The sequence below is a fragment of the Bos javanicus genome, chromosome 20 (genome assembly GCF_032452875.1).
Source record: "Bos javanicus breed banteng chromosome 20, ARS-OSU_banteng_1.0, whole genome shotgun sequence".
NCBI lineage: Eukaryota > Metazoa > Chordata > Mammalia > Artiodactyla > Bovidae > Bos > Bos javanicus.
Window position 1 is genome coordinate 19,360,781 of NC_083887.1, and position 18,552 is coordinate 19,379,332.

The window sequence follows — 18,552 nt, forward strand, 5'->3', positions numbered from 1 at the left end:
ATAAAAAAATAATAAAGTAGATGTTCACAGCCTTCTAAAGTAAGTTACCCAGTCATGTCTACAACGAAAGTGCTAGCTTTCTGCCATTTCCTTGGCCCTTCTCTCCCCTCCTCATCTTCTATATCTCTCCTCATCCAAAAGCTGCTCATAGGAGTTTCAGATTTTTTTAACTGAATGGAATTTAGCCCTCTACCTCTCTCCTTGTACTCATCCATCTTTTAACTCCCAAGCAATCAGCAGAACAAAATGACCTTTCGTTTATTAGTGCCTCCCTCAAAGAAAATACCTTCGGTTATAAATAGCAGGGGAGATGCGTGCACATGCTTACATAGGGTAAGATGATCAAGTTGAATTGAGCCTTCAACTCATTTTTGATCTGGAAATTCCCTATAGCACATTTTAGCATTTATTCATTCAACAAAGAATTGTTGAACACTTACTTAAAGAAAGAAATACACTTCCTTCTCTGTTGAACCTGATATTTAGTGACTAATTAAAAGTTATAGTCGTCTGTAACTACTTCTATGCTGGGATAATTCCTGTATAGGAAGGATATGCAGTGCTTTGAGAAATGATGCAGGAAATGCCTTAGTCAACTTGCATTGCCTTGGCAAAATGCCACAGACAGAGGGCTTAAACAAAAGACGTTTATTTTGTCGCAGTTCTGGAGGCTGGAAACCTGAGATCAGGGTGCCAGCCTGGTCAGTTTCTGGTAAGGGCTCAATTCCTGAGTTTCAGACAGCTGCCTTCTTGCCATGGTGGAGAGAGAGGGACAAGATCTGTGCTGTCTCTTCTTAGAAGGGCACTAATCCCATCATGAGGGCCTCATCCCCATGACCTCATTCAACCTTAACCACCTCACACATACATTGGGGATTAGGGTTTCAACATATGAATTTAGCTGGGGGAGTGAAGGGGATATATATGTGATATAATGATTAATAGGAAAAATCAGAGAAGAGAGAAAATGGAGCTGTGGCTCCATCAGATTTTGAAGGATCATCCTGGCTCTGATGTAGGTAAGAGATGGCAGGACTGGGGTTTAGATGTTGAGAGCCAGTTAAGCCATAGTTGCTGCTGCTGCTGCTGCTAAGTCGCTTCAGTCGTGTCCAACTCTGTGTGACCCCATAGATGGCAGCCCACCAGGCTCCCCGTCCCTGGGATCCTCCAGGCAAGAACACTGGAGTGGGTTGCCATTTCCTTCTCCAATGCATGAAAGTGAAGTCGCTCAGTCATGTCCGACTCCTCTCAACCCCATGGACTGCGGCCTACCAGGCTCCTCTGTCCATGGGATTTGCCAGGCAAGAGTACTGGAGTATTGCCTTCTCCATAAGCCCTAGTTACTTTAGCCCAAATGATGGTTGTCTAGACCTGAGTAGGGCGGTGGTGGCAAGGATGGCCCAGGCTGTTAGCTCTGGCCCAATTAAGGTCTCTCTGCTTCTATTGTCCCCCTATCCATGCACATACACCTATGTGTACACTTTATTTCCTTTTCACATTCTGATACTTCCTCTCAACTTTCCTGGGGCTTCCCAGGTGGCACTAGTGGTAAAGAATCTGCCTGCCGATGCAGGAGACTCAGGAGACATGGGTTTGATCCCTGGGTCAGGAAGATCCCCTGGAGTAGGAATGGCAACCCACTCCAGTATTCTTGCCTGGAAAATTCTATGGACAGAGGAGCATGTTGGGCTACAGTCCATGGAATTACAAGAGTGAGACACAACTGGGTGGCAAAGCACGTAGCTAAACAGTTAAGACTCCAAGTGTCGGAGACAAACGACATGCTTCTAAATTATGCCTCTGTCACTTACTAGCTATGTGACCTTGCAAAAGTTATCTAACATCTCCATACCTCATTTTTCTCCTACCTCAAATGTGAATAATCATAGTTGTTTAATGGATTCAGAGTTCTAATTTGGCAGGATGACAAATTCTGGATATCTATTGCACAGAATTTGTGAATATACTTAACACTACAAAACACTAAAAATTATATATTTTGTTGGTTTTTTTTAACCACAATTAAAAATAATGTATTTTTTAATAAGGTTAATCATAGTACCTGCTGTAACTTTGTTAGGAGGATATATGTCAATGTGGGTGAGGTCCTTAGAGCAGAGCCTGACATTCTGGAAGCCTGCATGGTGGTGGGGGCGAGGGGGGCAGGTAAGAGTGGTGTTTGAGCTATTCCCTGTTGGAATGCCAAGACAGGAGGCTCTGTCCTCAACCTGGGAATTTCCACAAATAAATCTGTGAATCTGTGCCAAGAGTGGTCCCTTTGTTTCAGGATGAAGTCTGATTGTCTCTGGGTGTATTATCAGGCCTCTGTTTGTTCCAAGGTTCAAGTGTGATCCTCAGGAATATGGAAGGTAGATATATTGCTAAAAGCCCTCATTTAAAAAAAAGGGGGGGTCAGTATAAAATGTTATGTTACAAGGAGGGTTTAATAGCTCAAGCACAATACAATAACTCTCCAGAAGATTTCATTTACCTGGAGAATCTAAATAGCTTGTTCTCCCATGCCAGTGACTGGCTCTCTCAGGAACTGTCTCCCCAGATTTCACAGAGTATAGCTTTGCCGTTCAGCAGATTGCCTTCTGTCTGCTTTGGCATGTTCTTGACATGACCATGATACCAATTAATCTAATTTCTAGATTTGTTCATAACAATTATTCCTATTTCCCATAAGCAACAGGATTCTCCATTTCCCTGGGTGGAGGGTTTACCTCTTTTTACTTTTTCAGTAGCTTCGACTTCTGACTGGATTGACTTTTCAGACATTTTTCTCTCCTGCATCTACCAAGCTCTGCAATTTAGGTTTGGCCCAACCAATCGATACAGCTCAGAAGTGTGTGACCAGGAAATTGAATTTCCATCCCTGCAACCAATTCTGAACAATAGCAGTAGAGAAGATCAGCTTATTTTATTCACCAGTGGTTCGGTATTATGATAGGTATGGTTCATATCAGAGTGCAGTAACCTTATTTCTTGAAATATTTCCAATTTTATGAAAAGAATGACTTTGTACATAAAATATTTTGTAATTTTATGGGTAACTAGTTAGCTTAGTTGGCTATCTGTGTTTTTGAATAGTATCTTCATATTTGGTATCTAAGTCTTATATTTCTTTACAATAAATGAAGTGCTCCAGAATAATAGATATGGAATAAATTAAAAAAAATAAAAAAAACAAAAAAATAAAAATAAAACATAAAGTAAGTTTCATCTAAAAATATATTTTCATTTTTAACTTTAAAGTGTTAGCTTTTAAATAGTTTTAAAAAATGAAAGCAATTCTCTACCATTAGTAATCATAATAATTGCTAAAATTCAGTTAATAGTCATCATAGGTGAAATGCCATTCTGACGGCTTCAAATTTGCTATCTCTGAGAGTCTGCACAACACACTTCTTGAGGAAATTGAAAAAGCAGTGAGTCTCTGCAGCTTTCTGTAGATTACACACTTAGCAAATGGCAGAGATAAGACCCAAACCCAGGCAGCCTGACACCTGAGGCTGCGTTCTTAGTCACACTGCTCCACAGGCACTATAGCCCTGTTGATTTTTCCAGTCATAAACCCTGCTTAAATTTCTATGAATAGTAATTTGATTTTTCCCTTTCTCTGGACTGTAAATTTGTGTAATTGGATTTCTATGGACCTTTGCACCGAAGACAATATTTGAAGTGCATTTATTTTTCAAAGTTATGATGTTAAGTGATTCCTGTGATATAAAAATGCCTCCCAAGAAACCAAACCCTCCCTCCCTCCCAGTCTATTATTTGACTAAAATTCTGATTGGCAGATGTATTAGTTTCATAGGGCTGCCATAGCAAAGTATCATAAAATAGATGGCCAAGGACAACAGAAATATATTGTCCCACATTTGTGGAAGCCAGAAGTCTGAATTCAAGATGTCAGCAGGGCCATGTTACCTCTGAAGGTACTAGGGAAGTATGTTCCAAGCCTGTCTCCTTGGTTGTGGATGACTGTCTTTTCCCTCTGTCCTTATCTCTTCATATGAGGACACTGATCCTGTTGGATGGGGACCCACCCTAATGACTTTACCTTGGTTACCTCTAAAGACCCTATTTCTAAAGACAGTCACATTCTGAGGCTATAGGGATTAGGACTAAAATATATTTATTTGGGGAGATGCAATCCAAGCTGTAACATCAGCTTGTGAACCAGAGTAGTAATGTGGAGTAAAGCCTTGTACCAGCAGTGTGTTTACCCAGTGATGTGGCTTGAGACAAATTTCCCTTCTGTGAACTAGGAGACTGGATTGGTTGATTGCTGCTCTGATTTTTTTTTTAACTGAAATATAGTTGATTTACAATGTTGTGTTAGTTTCTGGTATACAGAAAATTAATTAAATAATATATATATATATATATATATATATATATATACACACACATGCATATGTTCCTTTTCATATTCTTTTCCATTATGGTTTATTGTAGGGTATTAAGCATAGTTCCCTGTGCTGTACAGTAGGACCTTGTTTTGTCCATTCTGTATATAATAGTTTGCATCTGCTAGTCCCAAACCATCCTGGTCTATTCCTCCCCCACCGCCCCTCCTCCTTGGCAACAATAAGCAGGGCTATGGTGACTGCGGAGCAGTCTGTCCTCTATGTCAGTGAGTCTGTTTCTATTTTGTCAATAGGTTCATTTGCATCATATTCTAGATTCCACATGTAAGTGGTATCATGTGATATAGGTCTTCCTGTCTTCATTTAGTATGATAATCTCTAGGTCCATCTATGTTTCTGCAAATGGCAATATTTCATTCTTTTTTTATGGCCATCTACTCTAATATTTTATGTCATATTTGAGTCCTATTTTAACAGAACAGATGTACATATTCAACCTGTATTTAATAGATTTCCTTGTTGCAGCATTTTCATAAAAGCTTTAGGAAAGGGAGCTTCATCTTTCCACTTCTACCCTTTAGCCACAGAGGTAAGTGCTATACTTTAAAAAATGCACAATGTGAGAGTTGCAAGTTATTTGGGACAAAATGAGGAGTACAGCCCAGGAGACAGCCCCTCAGATAGCTCTGAGAAATTTCTCTGAAGAGATAGGGGGTGTAGGTCAATATATATGTGATTTTGATGAAGGGGGAGTTCTTACAATTAAGCACTCATCTTTGCAAAAGTTTCCCCTAGTCTGGAGGAGCTGATGTCACCGTGAAGGGATTAAGAGCTTTTCTAGATAGGAGGAGATGCAAGAATTGAGCTTGTAATATCAGCTCCTGAAAATATATAACTATCTGAAGACCTGTTCTGCCAGTTTTCCAGGGCACAGAGTGCCTCAGCCGTGATCTCCAGCCTGAACCCCCTTCAAGGGGCATTGAAGGTCAGCAGCTGTAGCAGCATGTGATTTGATCCTCAGAGGTTGAGGGCAAGTGCCCGTGGCAAGTGACAGTTTTGTAGTTGACAATGCCTCATGAAGGATCTCACCCACCCAGGTCTCCTCTCAGTAGGACCAGTGTGGGGGTCACCAAGGAGGAGATGTTCCCAGCATCTTGCCACTTTTCTCAGACCTTATTTTTCCCCTTCCTCTTCACCCACAGAGACAGACCAGCTGCCTCTTATTACTTTCACATACGGAGGCTCCTCTATTACAGATTTCCAGAGAAACTGAAACCTCTGTTGGACATTGAAGGAGCTACCTATTGAACTATGCCTGTCAATATTTATTGAGAAAGAAGGTTGACCTTTGACTTTAGCCTCTGTGACTTCAGGAGATAATTCCAATAGAAAACATTCTCAGAGAACAATGGATAGCAAAGGTTTCCACTGTTCTCACCTAATCTCCCCAACCTCACCCCCTCAGGACAGGAGGCCTCCTGCTGCAGATGAAGAAACTAAATCTCAAAGACACCCAGGAGTGCCTCTCAGTGGACAGAGGGGTGTTAGGTATGGACTGGGGCAGCTCAGTAGCCTTTCTCCAGAAAAACTCAGCTGCTCAGGGATTCCACTCCAGGCTGGTCAAGAGCCAGGCTGCCCACTGGACCAGCTTCTGTCTGATTTTTCTTTCCCTTCTACCCATCAAGTACTTGAATTCATTCTTGGATTTTTTTTTTTGGTGTAATAAATTCATTTTTAATTTATATTATTACTAAGAGTTTTAAATGCCTTAAATAACTATGTTGTTACTTTTATTATGTACCTTTTTAGCAGAGGTTTTTGCTGTAAAGCATGCTGTTTTGAAAACTATTTTTTTTTAAAAAGACAGACAAGAAGAGTGGTGAGCCATGTGTGGAGGGGAAAATTGGTATAATTACAGTGAACATTTATGGGTCAGTGGAACATAAGCCCCGAGGGAAAAACTCCGAAAATGGGGCTCTGAGAACCAGGAAGGCGGGGGAGAGGGGCTGCTTCTCCAGGCCACCTGGGAAGCCCGGGGCTACTTGGCTTGGCTATGCCAGCAGCACAGATGGCATCTCTGTGAAATGATTACTCTTTTGCTCCTTCTTTACAAGCATCTTGAAGACAAATATTTATGCCCCCTTTCTACTGAAGACATTTTCCCTCAGTGTGACTCATTCTCCTTCATCTTCAGATATGATTATTCTTTGAGCATTCTGAACAGGAAGTTGAGGCCAGCTGCAGACTTAGCACAGAGACAGCTAGTGATGTGTGTGTGCGTTTCTGTGTGTGTGTATATCTGTGTGTGTGCAAACATCTGTATCTGTATGTGTGTATCTGTGTGTGTGTAAGCACACAGGCAGAGTCTCACATTGGATACTGCATAGTAACTTCCTGTACAACATCGAAGTTGTTTACATTCCTATGTTTTCATGAGGGTCTGCTGGAATAGGAATTAAATTAGATTTCACTCTGTATACCTAAGTAGCAACATTTTAAATATGTAATCGCTATCACAGCATGAATAAACCAGTAAAGGTAAAAAAAATCATACAAAAAAGCCCCTTTGTTCAGAAACTGTGCCATTTGAAGAGATATGGATGGACCTAGAGACTATCATATAAAGTGAAGGTCAGAAAAACAAATATCGCATATTAATGGAATATATATGGAATCTAGAAAAATAGTATAGATGAACTTATTTGCAAATCACAACTAGAGACACAGACATAGAGAACAAATGTATGGATACCTAGGGAGGGAAAAGAGTAAGGGTAGGGTGAAATGGGAGATTTGGATTAGCATATATACACTACTATATAATAGATAACTAATGATACTTAACTATATAGCACAGGGAACTATTCAATACTCTGTGGTTACCTAAATGAGAAGGAAGTCCGAAAAAGGGGATATATGTATACGTGTGGCTGATTCCCTTTGCTTTACAGCAGAAACTATCAGAACATTGTAAAGCAACTATACACCAATAAGAAAAAAAAAAGCCCCTTCGTCCATACTTAATTGCTGAACAGACAGATGTTGTTCAGAAAGTATGAATCCCCATTCCTCATGTAGTGAACTGGTCAAGTAGTTAATCATTTGAGTAGAACTTTTCTTTGCCATTAATGGTTCTTAGACTACATTTCAAAGCCATTCTGTCCTTTTAGATAATGAGCCGTTAGGAATGAATCTTCATTCCTTAAAGGCTGGATGCTCAGGCTCAACTGTGTTGGCAATTGACCTAAACCAATATGAATATGAACATATTCGGGTTCTTTTTGATGGTGACTGCAGCCATGAAATTAAAAGACGCTTACTCCTTGGAAGGAAAGTTATGACCAACCTAGATAGTATATTCAAAAGCAGAGACATTACTGTGCCAACAAAGGTCCATCTAGTCAAGGCTATGGTTTTTCCTGTGGTCATGTATGGATGTGAGAGTTGGACTGTAAAGAAGGCTGAGCACCAAAGAGTTGATGCTTTTGAACTGTGGTGTTGGAGAAGACTCCTGAGAGTCCCTTGGACTGCAAGGAGATCCAACCAGTCCATTCTGAAGGAGATCAGCCCTGGGATTTCTTTGGAGGGAATGATGCTAAAGCTGAAACTCCAGTACTTTGGCCACCTCACGCGAAGAATTGACTCATTGGAAAAGACTCTGATGCTGGGAGGGATTAGGGGCAGGAGGAGAAGGGGACGACAGAGGATGAGATGGCTGGATGGCATCATTGACTTGATGGATGTGAGTCTCGGTGAACTCCGGGAGTTGGTGATGGACAGGGAGGCCTGGCGTGGTGTGATTTATGGGGTCGCAAAGAGTCGGACACAGCTGAGCAACTGAACTGAACTGCCAGTGAAGTTCAAGATGGTAAGAGTTGGCTACTTTTGTATCATCTCACCACTTGGTTAGAAAGAAAACAAGCCCCACATGAAATTCTGATTTATATGAGGATAGTTGTTGACTACAATCAAGTAAGAATGAAATAAACATGTCAGAAGACCAATTCTGTCCCTCTAGATGCTTGTCCACTGTTTTCAAGCTTTGCTGAAGGCAAAAAACCCCCCCAAATTCCAGTCAATATTTTGTCATCATTATCGATAAAAGTTTTCAGTATTCACAGCTGGACACTGGGTATTTCCCAAGGGGTAATTCTTGATCATTTTGTCCCTGAGTTTCTCTCTTCCATGGAAATCCTGCACACCCACAATATGATCTTGGACTCCTACAGAGACTGTCTGTAATCAGACCGCTTGTCTTACTATGACTACTTTTTGGACATTGCATCTGACTGTCTTGTCACTTGAACTCTGTGTTGGTCAGCAGGCTTCTCTTTCCTGCAAAATCAGCAGCCTCAAGATGTCTCCATTTCTACTCATATAGCCATCATTCCTTCTGGCCACCTGAGCTTGAAGCTTACAGATTTGGTTTTGTTTTTAAAGTTTTTTGATGTAGACCAGTTTTTAAAGGCTTTATTCAATTTGTTACAACATTGCTTCTGTTTTATGTTTTAAGTTTTTTTGGCCCTGAGACATGTGGATCTTATTTCCCCAAACAGGGATCGAACCCCCACCTTCTGTGTTGGAAAGCTAAGTGTTAATCACTGGACCACCAGGGAAGTCCCTGCAGTCATCTGTTAACAGAGCCACCTCCTTCAACTCCCAATTGCCATCATTCACTCGGTTGTCCCAGCATTTCCTTCATCTCTGTTCCTTTCCTTTGATCTCTACCCTCAGCCAGAGCCACATCACCATAGGTCAACAGCTTTTTTTTGTTCTCTGCATCTTACCCATTCAGTTCTTTTATGTGATGCCAAACCAGCCTTCCCCAAACCATCTTGATTAGATCACGCTCCTGTTGAAAGACTTTTCGAGGAGACTTTATTTCATAGTGGAAGATGTTCAAACTTCTTGAGATTGCTCCCAGGTCCCAGTAGACATGCACTGCCTTGTTTCCTCCTTCACAGGGCACACTTCTATCCAGCTGGAGTTCTCAGACACAGTCCCTCAAATATGTTACAAGTAGAGGACATTGCTTATTAGGTTTTTTGGGGTTTTTTTCCATGATGACCTTGCTTTCCTCATTCAAGTTATGCCTGAAACACACACACACACACACACACACACACACACACACAGAACCCCTTGCTAAGTATCTCAAGTGCCTGAACATTGTAATTAAATAAATGAGTAAAATGGCTTTTAAAGTAGATGTTGCTACTTACTGGTTCTAGTGTGGCCTCAGGCATATCATATATCATTTCTGAGCCTCAGTTTTCACATTAGTTACCATGGGACCAAGGCCTATCTGCATGCTGCTCATCCTTAATTCATTTTTGTTTCCTTTCTCTGCCACCTATCCTCCCCAGAAAGCCTTTCGTGACCTCACCAATCGCAAATTCTCTCTTTTCTGAGCCCATAGCACACAGTTTTGGGAAATCATCATTTGCCTCTTTGAAGAGCCCCTTGATTCTTCCTCATTGTTTCCTGGGACCGCACATTGCTTCCTGCACTAGAGTGTGTGAATGCTTTGGTTACAGTGCTCTGTTGTGTGGTCATAGCACCCAGGGCACTTTGTCTCACATTTTCTCACCTGTTCTCACAATGTCTTGGGAGGAGGATGCAATCACTGTTTGGTAGAAGGCAAAGTGAGAGTTTTGGGGCTTCCCAGGTTACTCATGGTAAAGAATCTGCCTACCAATGCAGGAAAAACAGAAGAGGCAGGTTCAATCCTGGGTGGGGAAGATCTCCTGGAGGAAGAAATGGCAACCCACTCCAGTATTCTTGCCAAGATAATCCCATGGACAGAGGAGTCTGGTGGGCTACAGTCCATGGGGTTCCAAAGAGTTGGACACGACTGAGCGACTGAGCACACACACAAAGGGAGAGTTTAGAAGGCTGAAGTGATTTGCCCAAAATCACTCAGAGACCAAGTGACAGAAGTAGTTGAATTCTAAGCCTGCGGCTGTCTCCTCTCTCCCAAAGCTTTAGCCTTGGGGCAGGAACTTATTTTGTATTTCTAATATTTCAGTATTTAAGTTTGTAATCATTATAGGTCCCGGTCCTGATTAGTATTAAGATGGCATTCTATGAATATTTTTGAAGAAGTCAATAAATGCATACTATGGACAATATTAATAAGTCAAAATTATCCCAGAAGTCTGAGGGCCAATTCTCTATGTATAGGTGGTGGATGCTTGTGCTTAATCTCCCCACCATTTGCCCTGTTACCCTGAGGGTTAAAAGCACAATGTTTTCATTCTGAAACATAAAATCATGAGGTTAAGTGAAGTATTCCATGTCATCAGCCAAGAAGATCCAGAATTCATATACAGGTTCTCTAAAGTAGTTCTGTGTGGCTGGGAGCACTATCAACTCCAGCATTGTGTTCATAGCTCTTTATCCTTTGGCTAAGATCAACAAGAGCATTTGTTCCTGAGGCTTTTAACAACGGACTTCTCCATCCAAAGATAACATATTTAGACTGTATGTGCGTTACAAAGAATAGAGTCCCTTTAGGCAGGAAAATTTTAAACAAGAGGTTATTTGAATCCTCTTGGATGCCATTCTTCTATTGACGTTGTTCCTGTAAAATGCCGTAGGAGATCATTCCGTGCTGCTGGGTGTACTCTGAGCCTGCATACCAGGAAGTACTCCTAAGTCAGGGAGGGGTAAGGAACATTTTCTTTCTTACAGAGTATTGACATTGTGCTTTTGCCTCCCTGTTGACAATACACACACACACGCACACACACGATTCTAGGGTAGGTGGAGTGTGGCTCAGAAGAATCAGTGTGACAATCAAACTACCAGAGAAAGAAACAGATTGCACCTATATGCCCTGAACATGAAGAACAGAAGTAGACAGACATTTTCAGGATACTTAACAAATTTTTAATTACTTGAGTTTCGTATTAAGGTCAATTAAAGAAACAATAAAGGAGGACAGAAAGTATGGAAGGGGAGGAAACAGAACGGAGGCAGAGGGTGGAATGAAAAATGAGGACAAAGAGAGGAAGAGGAAAGAGAAAGAAAGCGAAACATCACGTCAGCGGCTCCTGGGTTCTGAGGTGAGCTCGCTGGTCGTAGGTCAGCAGCTTTAGTCACACATCCTGTTATTCACTTTGGGCATCAGAGCACTTTTTTGCTACCCTTTGAAATTTCCATACTGTCTACAATGATCTTGGAGCACGCTTTCTTTACTGGGAAACTGTTTATGTGCTCTTATTCTCAATCTTTGAGCTTGTTTTTTAAAGGTTTTATTTTTGCATGAAGTCCAGACTGTTTTGAAATGGGTAAAATGATGCATTTGGTCTCGATTCTTTCCATCTGAATCTTGATCTTAGGCCACTTGAACAATTTCTGAATATAGTAGAAATGGCTTCTGGATACAAGAATTGAAACACAACATTGAAAAATATTAATTATCATTATCATTGTTTTGAAAGAGGACAAATTTTAATTTAGGAGAGCTGTGTTTTAATTTGGGCTCTTCATTTGACTAAACTGTGGTTGACTGTCAGCTTTCTCATTTACAGAATAGAGACCTCATGCCTGTCTAGTTCGCATGAAAATGCCATGAGGTCCAGTGTGCCTCATCACAGCTCTGGCATCAAGGAGACAGTAATGAGTCAGTTCCTCCCTCCCAACCACCAACCCCCCCCCTACAATGGCACTCCCATCAACTGAAAAAATATATATATATAAAGAACTCTTCCTGCTTTTTAATTTCCACTGGTCATACTGAATGGAATAATTACATTAGCTCATAAAGCACAAAATCATGTTTGGAGCTGCAGCTCTGTATACTCTAAGCTCAGAGCAATATAACTCTGATTCTCTGTGAAATGTTATCTGGATCTGTTGCTACTTCTATAAGGGTACTGACCTCAAACTACTGTATTTCAGAACCCTTTATGAGCAGGACAAGATGCAGCCACTGGCTACAAATTCTGGACTCCAGAATATTTACAGAACTAAATCAAGGATTTCAACTTTACCTTAGATTAAAATATTACTTCTATCCACTTGTGTCATATTTCATACTCCCATCAGGAATAGATTTATATCTTATAAAGCTTAAAAGATAATGACTAATTAAATAAACTGTATGACTTCAGGGAAGATTAGAAAATTACAATAATTCCAAGTAATGCTGTTTTCAGCCAACAAAACCCAGAGAATTTTGAATCTTAGAACTGGAAGGAACATAGACATCCTTTAGCCTAATCATTGGCCCAGCACAGAGACTGCCTTGATCACAGACCTGATAGCTCTTCCTGGGAATGTAGAATGACCTAACACATATTGCCTTTCAAGGCAGCCTGATACGTCACGAGGGAGCTCTGGTCATTTAGAAACCCGTCTTTATAAGGATCTGTTTGTCTGCCTGTCTGTACTGCCCACCTTTCGCTCTCAATTCTGAGTAAGAAATTTCTGCTAATTTTTTTTCCTTGAAATTGTTTTCACTTTGGGGAATAACTGGCATGCCCTCTCTAAGCATCATCTTTTTTAGGCTTGCCATTCTGGTTTTGGAATCTATCCTCTCGTGAAATATTTCTAGAATCACCAACATCCCTGTTCCAATGAAAACTGTGGTTATCTACTTCAGGCAAACCCTAACCAAGCTGGCATAACAGTGAAACGATCGTCTCCTTGTGAGAGTCTTTTGACTGTGAAAGCCAAAGTTTATTTTGAATTTTTTGTTCTGTTGCTTTTTTAATTTCACTTTATTTCTTTTTATACAACCCACACCATTACTTATAATGTGTTTATGACAAATGAACCTTCTAAATCTTTTTCTCCAATACCTATATAATACTTTTTTTTTTTAAAGGAATCTTTACCTTAAATGTTTCCAGATCTTACCAGCCTATGGCTATGAATGAGGTTATGTTAGCTATAAAATTTTTAATTTCATTAGCTTTCCACACATTTGCTAAAGTAGTTGTTTATGCAACCCATCTTATTATTTCAGAGTATCCCTAAGGTGTCTCAAAAGAACAAGCCCCCCTTTGTTGGAATCACGTCTCCCCTACCCGTCTAGGCAGTTCTCTGCATCCCCAAGGCTCAGTGGGTCTGGCTGCTCCCCAGCGAATCAGGTGGACACCACAAGGCCATGCCTCTACAGCTGCTCCACTGACATTAAATTTGCTCCCTTCATTCCTGATATTGTACAGAATTACATGCAATATCTTTTACCTTCCAGCTCTCTGCTCTCCCCAAGGTCCAAAGATTTGTCCCTGGGAATGCATTTAAGTAGCAGGCGCCATGTTCCCTTCTGAATGGCTCTCCTATCTGAGAGCTGAGGTTTGTTATTGGACTGAGCTCCCAGTGCCCAATGCTTTCCATTCCACAAGGAGCTTTCTCCAAAGAAACCACTAACCCCCTTGAAAAAAATCTTTGATTAGATCTTTCAAACCACATCCTTTATTTGTACCATGAACACTTTTATAGGATCATTAAACATTCTTCAAAGCCACCATTTTGAATTCCTCCATAATCTCCATCTTATGGATATACCATGCTAGAATATATTAGCCCATTTTTCAATTGCTTAGAATATTGGGTATTTTATGTGTGTAGCTTATTATTTTAAGCAAATATTATACTTTATCTTACTCTTTTATACTCTTAACTCAACTTATTGTTTAGTAATTTGCAGATAATTTGATACCTTAATTATGTCATTTGATATATTAGCATCATTTTTAACTTTTGGCTTTTAGATATGCATTTTTAAGATGAATCTCTAACATTTTTACCATCACACCAAATTTTAGTTGCTTAGAGATCCAGATTTTATGTGTTAGTCTGAAGAGCTTCCATAGCTTTTGAAGTGAGAATCTCTGTATAAAAGAGAAACATAAATATATAAGGAGTAAATCAAAATCTTTCTTGTAATTTCAAATGTCACTAAATAGTAATATCAGCTGCTAACTGACATATTTCCTAGTAATCACTTCAAGCCCTTCTCATTAAAAATATATCATATAAAATGAATTATAGAATTAAAAGAACCTGCAGATATGGTCTACTTCAAGGACCTAATTTTAACAAGTCATTTTTTACCCTCCTGGTATATCCTAAGGACAAAACAAATATTTGTTGTAAAAAAGTAAACCCCAGACCTTATCCTTGTGAAATGGGTGATAGAGGACTGAATAAAAGTGAAAGAGGTATGATTCAACTCTCTGGTAGGAAAACGGTGGGTTCCCAAAGCAAGTAGCACGTAAGCCACACATTTAAAAGGAACAAAGATTTCGGTGTGTGAGTATGTGGGTTGACTAACAGACTTGAAAGGACATGGCATGTTGGGTACTGAATTTCTGTTACTATAGTATTGGAGTATACAATATCCTTACTGGTAACCAAAGATGAAGTTTCAAAGATGTTAGTCTGATAGTAAGAACCTGGGTATAAGGAGCATAAGAAATGTATAGATTATCTACCATAAAACAGGAAAAAAAATCAAGGTTATTCAAGTAAGGAAATGACATGTCTCAGAAAGACATTTTTGATAACATTATGGAGGATGGATTATAGGCTGGAGGGGAGAGATAAGGCTTTTATTTGTCAGTGTGACAGACAATTTTATTAGTAAAGCACCTAACTTATGAGACTCATCTGTGTGAAATGAAACAGGTTCATCTCGACTTGTCCAAGGTTTTTGGAAAATGGTTATGTTTTTTGGTATTTCTTTTTTTATTTGCATGTGAGCAATATTAGACTCCGCAGAAGGCAATGGCACCCCACTCCAGTACTCTTGCCTGGAAAATCCCGTGGACGGAGGAGCCTGGTAGGCTGCAGTTCACTGGGTCTCGAAGAGTCGGACACGACTGAGCGACTTCACTTTGACTTTTCACTTTCATGCATTGGAGAAGGAAATGGCAACCCACTCCAGTGTTCTTGCCTGGAGAATCCCAGGGACGGCAGAGCCTGGTGGGCTGCCATCAATGGGGTCCTACAGAGTTGGACACGACTGAAGTGACTTAGCAGCAGCAGCAGCAGTATTAGACTTGGAGAAGGCAATGGCACCCCACTCCAGTACTCTTGCCTGGAAAATCCCATGGATGGAGGAGCCTGATAGGCTGCAGTCCATGGGGTCATGAAGAGTCAGACACGACTGAGCGACTTCACTTTCACTTTTTACCTTCACGCATTGGAGAAGGAAATGGCAACCCACTCCAGTATTCTTGCCTGGAGAATTCCAGGGACAGGGGAGCCTGGTGGGCTGCCGTCTATGGGGTCGCACAGAGTCGGACACAACTGAAGCGACTTAGCAGCAGCAGCAGTATTAGACTGGCCCTCAATGTCTCTTGATGAAACCTTTAAATAGATAGAAAATAGAAAAACTTGAAAAAGGGTATTGGAACCTCTGCTACCCGAGTTTTGGAAGATAATTGATCCAAAGCTATGAAACTCAACATGTCACCAATCCTATATTTCATTTGATTGGACAGTGTGTCAAGAGAATGCCTCAGGCCTGCTTTGTCCATTAACAGGCCAGTTGTGAGTCAGAGTCTCAACATGAGGACATTTTCATTTACCTTTTCATAGTCACAGCAATGCAGTTTCCCCACCCCCGCCAGAGTACCATTCTGGCCTAAAGTCTCTATGGAGAAGGTTATTTTCTGCCACAGGAAGGGAGCAGAATATCCAAATACAACCCAAGGGCTCCATCATCATTCTGCTGGCCAGGGGAAGCTGAGGTTTTACTACTGCCTGGAACCCACGTGCTTTATGTGATAGGGATCAGCACTGTTAATTAGCTGCTTTAGAGTTCTCAATCCCCTGTGGCTTTGGAAACACTTGTTAACCCACAGTGGGAGGAGAAGAGCTGGAAGTGATTGGACTGCAGTCTGAATTTACTATAATTCAATAGCCACCTTATCTTTCAGAATCCTGGTCCAGAATCTGTTGAAAATTACAGTTGATTTTGATCATTCTCAGCGACACATCCTGGGAGAAGAGGACGATTGCAGTTCAGGGTTTCTTGAAGCCACAGAAATGTGGAGTGCTGCGGAACTGATCAATGCTGCTCTCTGAACCCACATGGGCAATTTTCCAGAGGCTAGAAAAGAGATTCCAGGGTAGGAGCGAGGGAAATCAGTTGATGTCGCACAGCTCATGTAGAGTGCCCAGGAAATCTGCATTTCTGATCTCTTGCCAAAAGAAACACTGCTGGTTCCCACCCCTGCACCCTACCATTCTCACTGCATAGAGCTGGCACTCAATAAACCCATAATTCTTCTCCTTAATACAATTCTCATGACATAACCTGACCAACCACATGAAACCTAATCAAGAAAACAACCGTTGTCATTGGCAACAATTGCAGGAGTTGCATCACAAGCAAACCACATTCTTTACAGAGCAGAATGTTAGAGTTCAGTTCAGTCAGTTCAGTCGCTCAGTCATGTCTGACTCTCTGCTACCCCATGAATCGCAGCACGCCAGGCCTCCCTATCCATCACCAACTCCCGGAGTTCACTCAAACTCACGTCCATCGAGTTGGTGATGCCATCCAGCCATTTCATCTTCTGTCGTCCCCTTCTCCTCCTGCCCCCAATCCCTCCCAGCATCAGAGCCTTTTCCAATGAGTCAACTCTTCAGAAACTGCAGAAACATGTCGCTAGCCTTTGTCAAGTACATGATAACTATTTAATTAAGGAAAGCTTCATAGGAAGGTCCATATCAAAATTTAAAAAAGAAAACCCGTAAAGTTTAGTTATGTTGGCATCTTTTCCATCATGGCTTCTCAGGACTATTTCAGCTGAAGCATGGCTCTTGAAACAACCACCAGGGAATTTCCCTGGCTTCATCTTCCAATGCAGGGGACACAGGTTTGATCCCTGGTCCAGGAGGATTCCACATGCCGCATAGCAACTAAGCCCGTGTGCCACAAGTACTGAGCCTGAGTGCTGTACTTGCAGAAGCCCTAGAGCCTATGCTCCCCAACAAGAGAAGCCACCCCAAGGAGGAGCCTACTCACCACAATTAGAAAGTAGCCCCCACTCCAGGCAACTAGAAAAAGCCTGTGCTTAGCAAAGAAGACCCAGCACAGCCAAAAATAAGTAAATAGAATTAAGTTGGAAACTAATTTATTTCTACATGGTATTGCAAACTGTAATATCATACTGGTGTTTGAAACCAGAATGTCTTTGTAGTTCAAAAAACTTTCCAAAAAGTTCCATCTGTTTTAACATGGGCTTAGTTTCAGACATTAACATGGTATTAAAAAAATAATGTTTTGAAACATTAAAGTTAATTAGCTTAACAAATAAAAAAGGTGACCCCTGGTGTACTACCTACGGATTTTTCAAGTGTATATTTCAACCCATTCCATGCTATGCCCTTCATTATAGCTTTGTTTGGGCCTGAAAGATTTTACTCTTTACTGTTTATTTTATTCTTTCAGTCAAAAAGAACTGATGGGATTTTGAGTCTCCTTTTGTCCATTTAGAATCTCATTTGGCCTTCACTTTGATCTTTGATTCTTCATCCAAGAATGCTCCAAGACTTTGATTTACAGCTAAAAATTTTAAAAGAACAGTCCTCTTTTTTTTTTTTTGGAAGTTGTTTCTTGGAATCATGGAAATGTATTTCCTTGTTCACCTGGACAGTTATGGGTTAAGGGAAGAAATTCTTCCTTGATTTTCTATCACTTATCTCTCCTATAGATAAGTTCTGTTCAAATCCTGGGTCAGGAATTTGTGAACTCCAGCAAGTTGCCTGGCGTTTTTTGACTCATCAGATCAGATCAGATAAGTCGCTCAGTCGTGTCCCACTCTTTGCAACCCCATGAATTGTAGCATGCCAGGCCTCCTTGTCATCACCAACTCCCGGAGTTCACTGAGACTCGAGTCCATCGAGTCAGTGATGCCATCCAGCCATCTCATCCTCTGTTGTCCCCTTCTCCTCTTGCCCCCAATCCCTCCCAGCATCAGAGTCTTTTCCAATGAGTCAACTCTTCGCATGAGGTGGCCAAAATACTGGAGTTTCAGCTTTAGCATCATTCCTTCCAAAGAAAGCCCAGGGCTGATCTCCTTCAGAATGGACTGGTTGGATCTCCTTGCAGTCCAAGGCACTCTCAAGAGTCTTCTCCAACACCACAGTTCAAAAGCATCAATTCTTTGGCGCTCAGCCTTCTTCACAGTCCAACTCTCACATCCATACA

The 18,552-nt window shown here is 41.0% G+C and overlaps 1 protein-coding gene and 1 long non-coding RNA gene across 8 annotated transcripts in view; one reads left to right on the forward strand and one right to left on the reverse strand.

The window, feature by feature from the left end:
- PDE4D (phosphodiesterase 4D) overlaps positions 1–18,552 on the forward strand; it is a 1,603,025-nt gene that overhangs the window by 755,412 nt on the left and 829,061 nt on the right. The gene's annotated exons all lie outside the window — the stretch shown is intronic.
- LOC133233547 (uncharacterized) lies at positions 10,997–17,099 on the reverse strand. Its single transcript, XR_009731750.1, has 4 exons — positions 16,262–17,099; positions 15,526–15,701; positions 14,050–14,221; positions 10,997–11,757 (listed from the first exon to the last, which is right to left on the reverse strand). It is a non-coding gene; the product is annotated as an uncharacterized LOC133233547 (long non-coding RNA).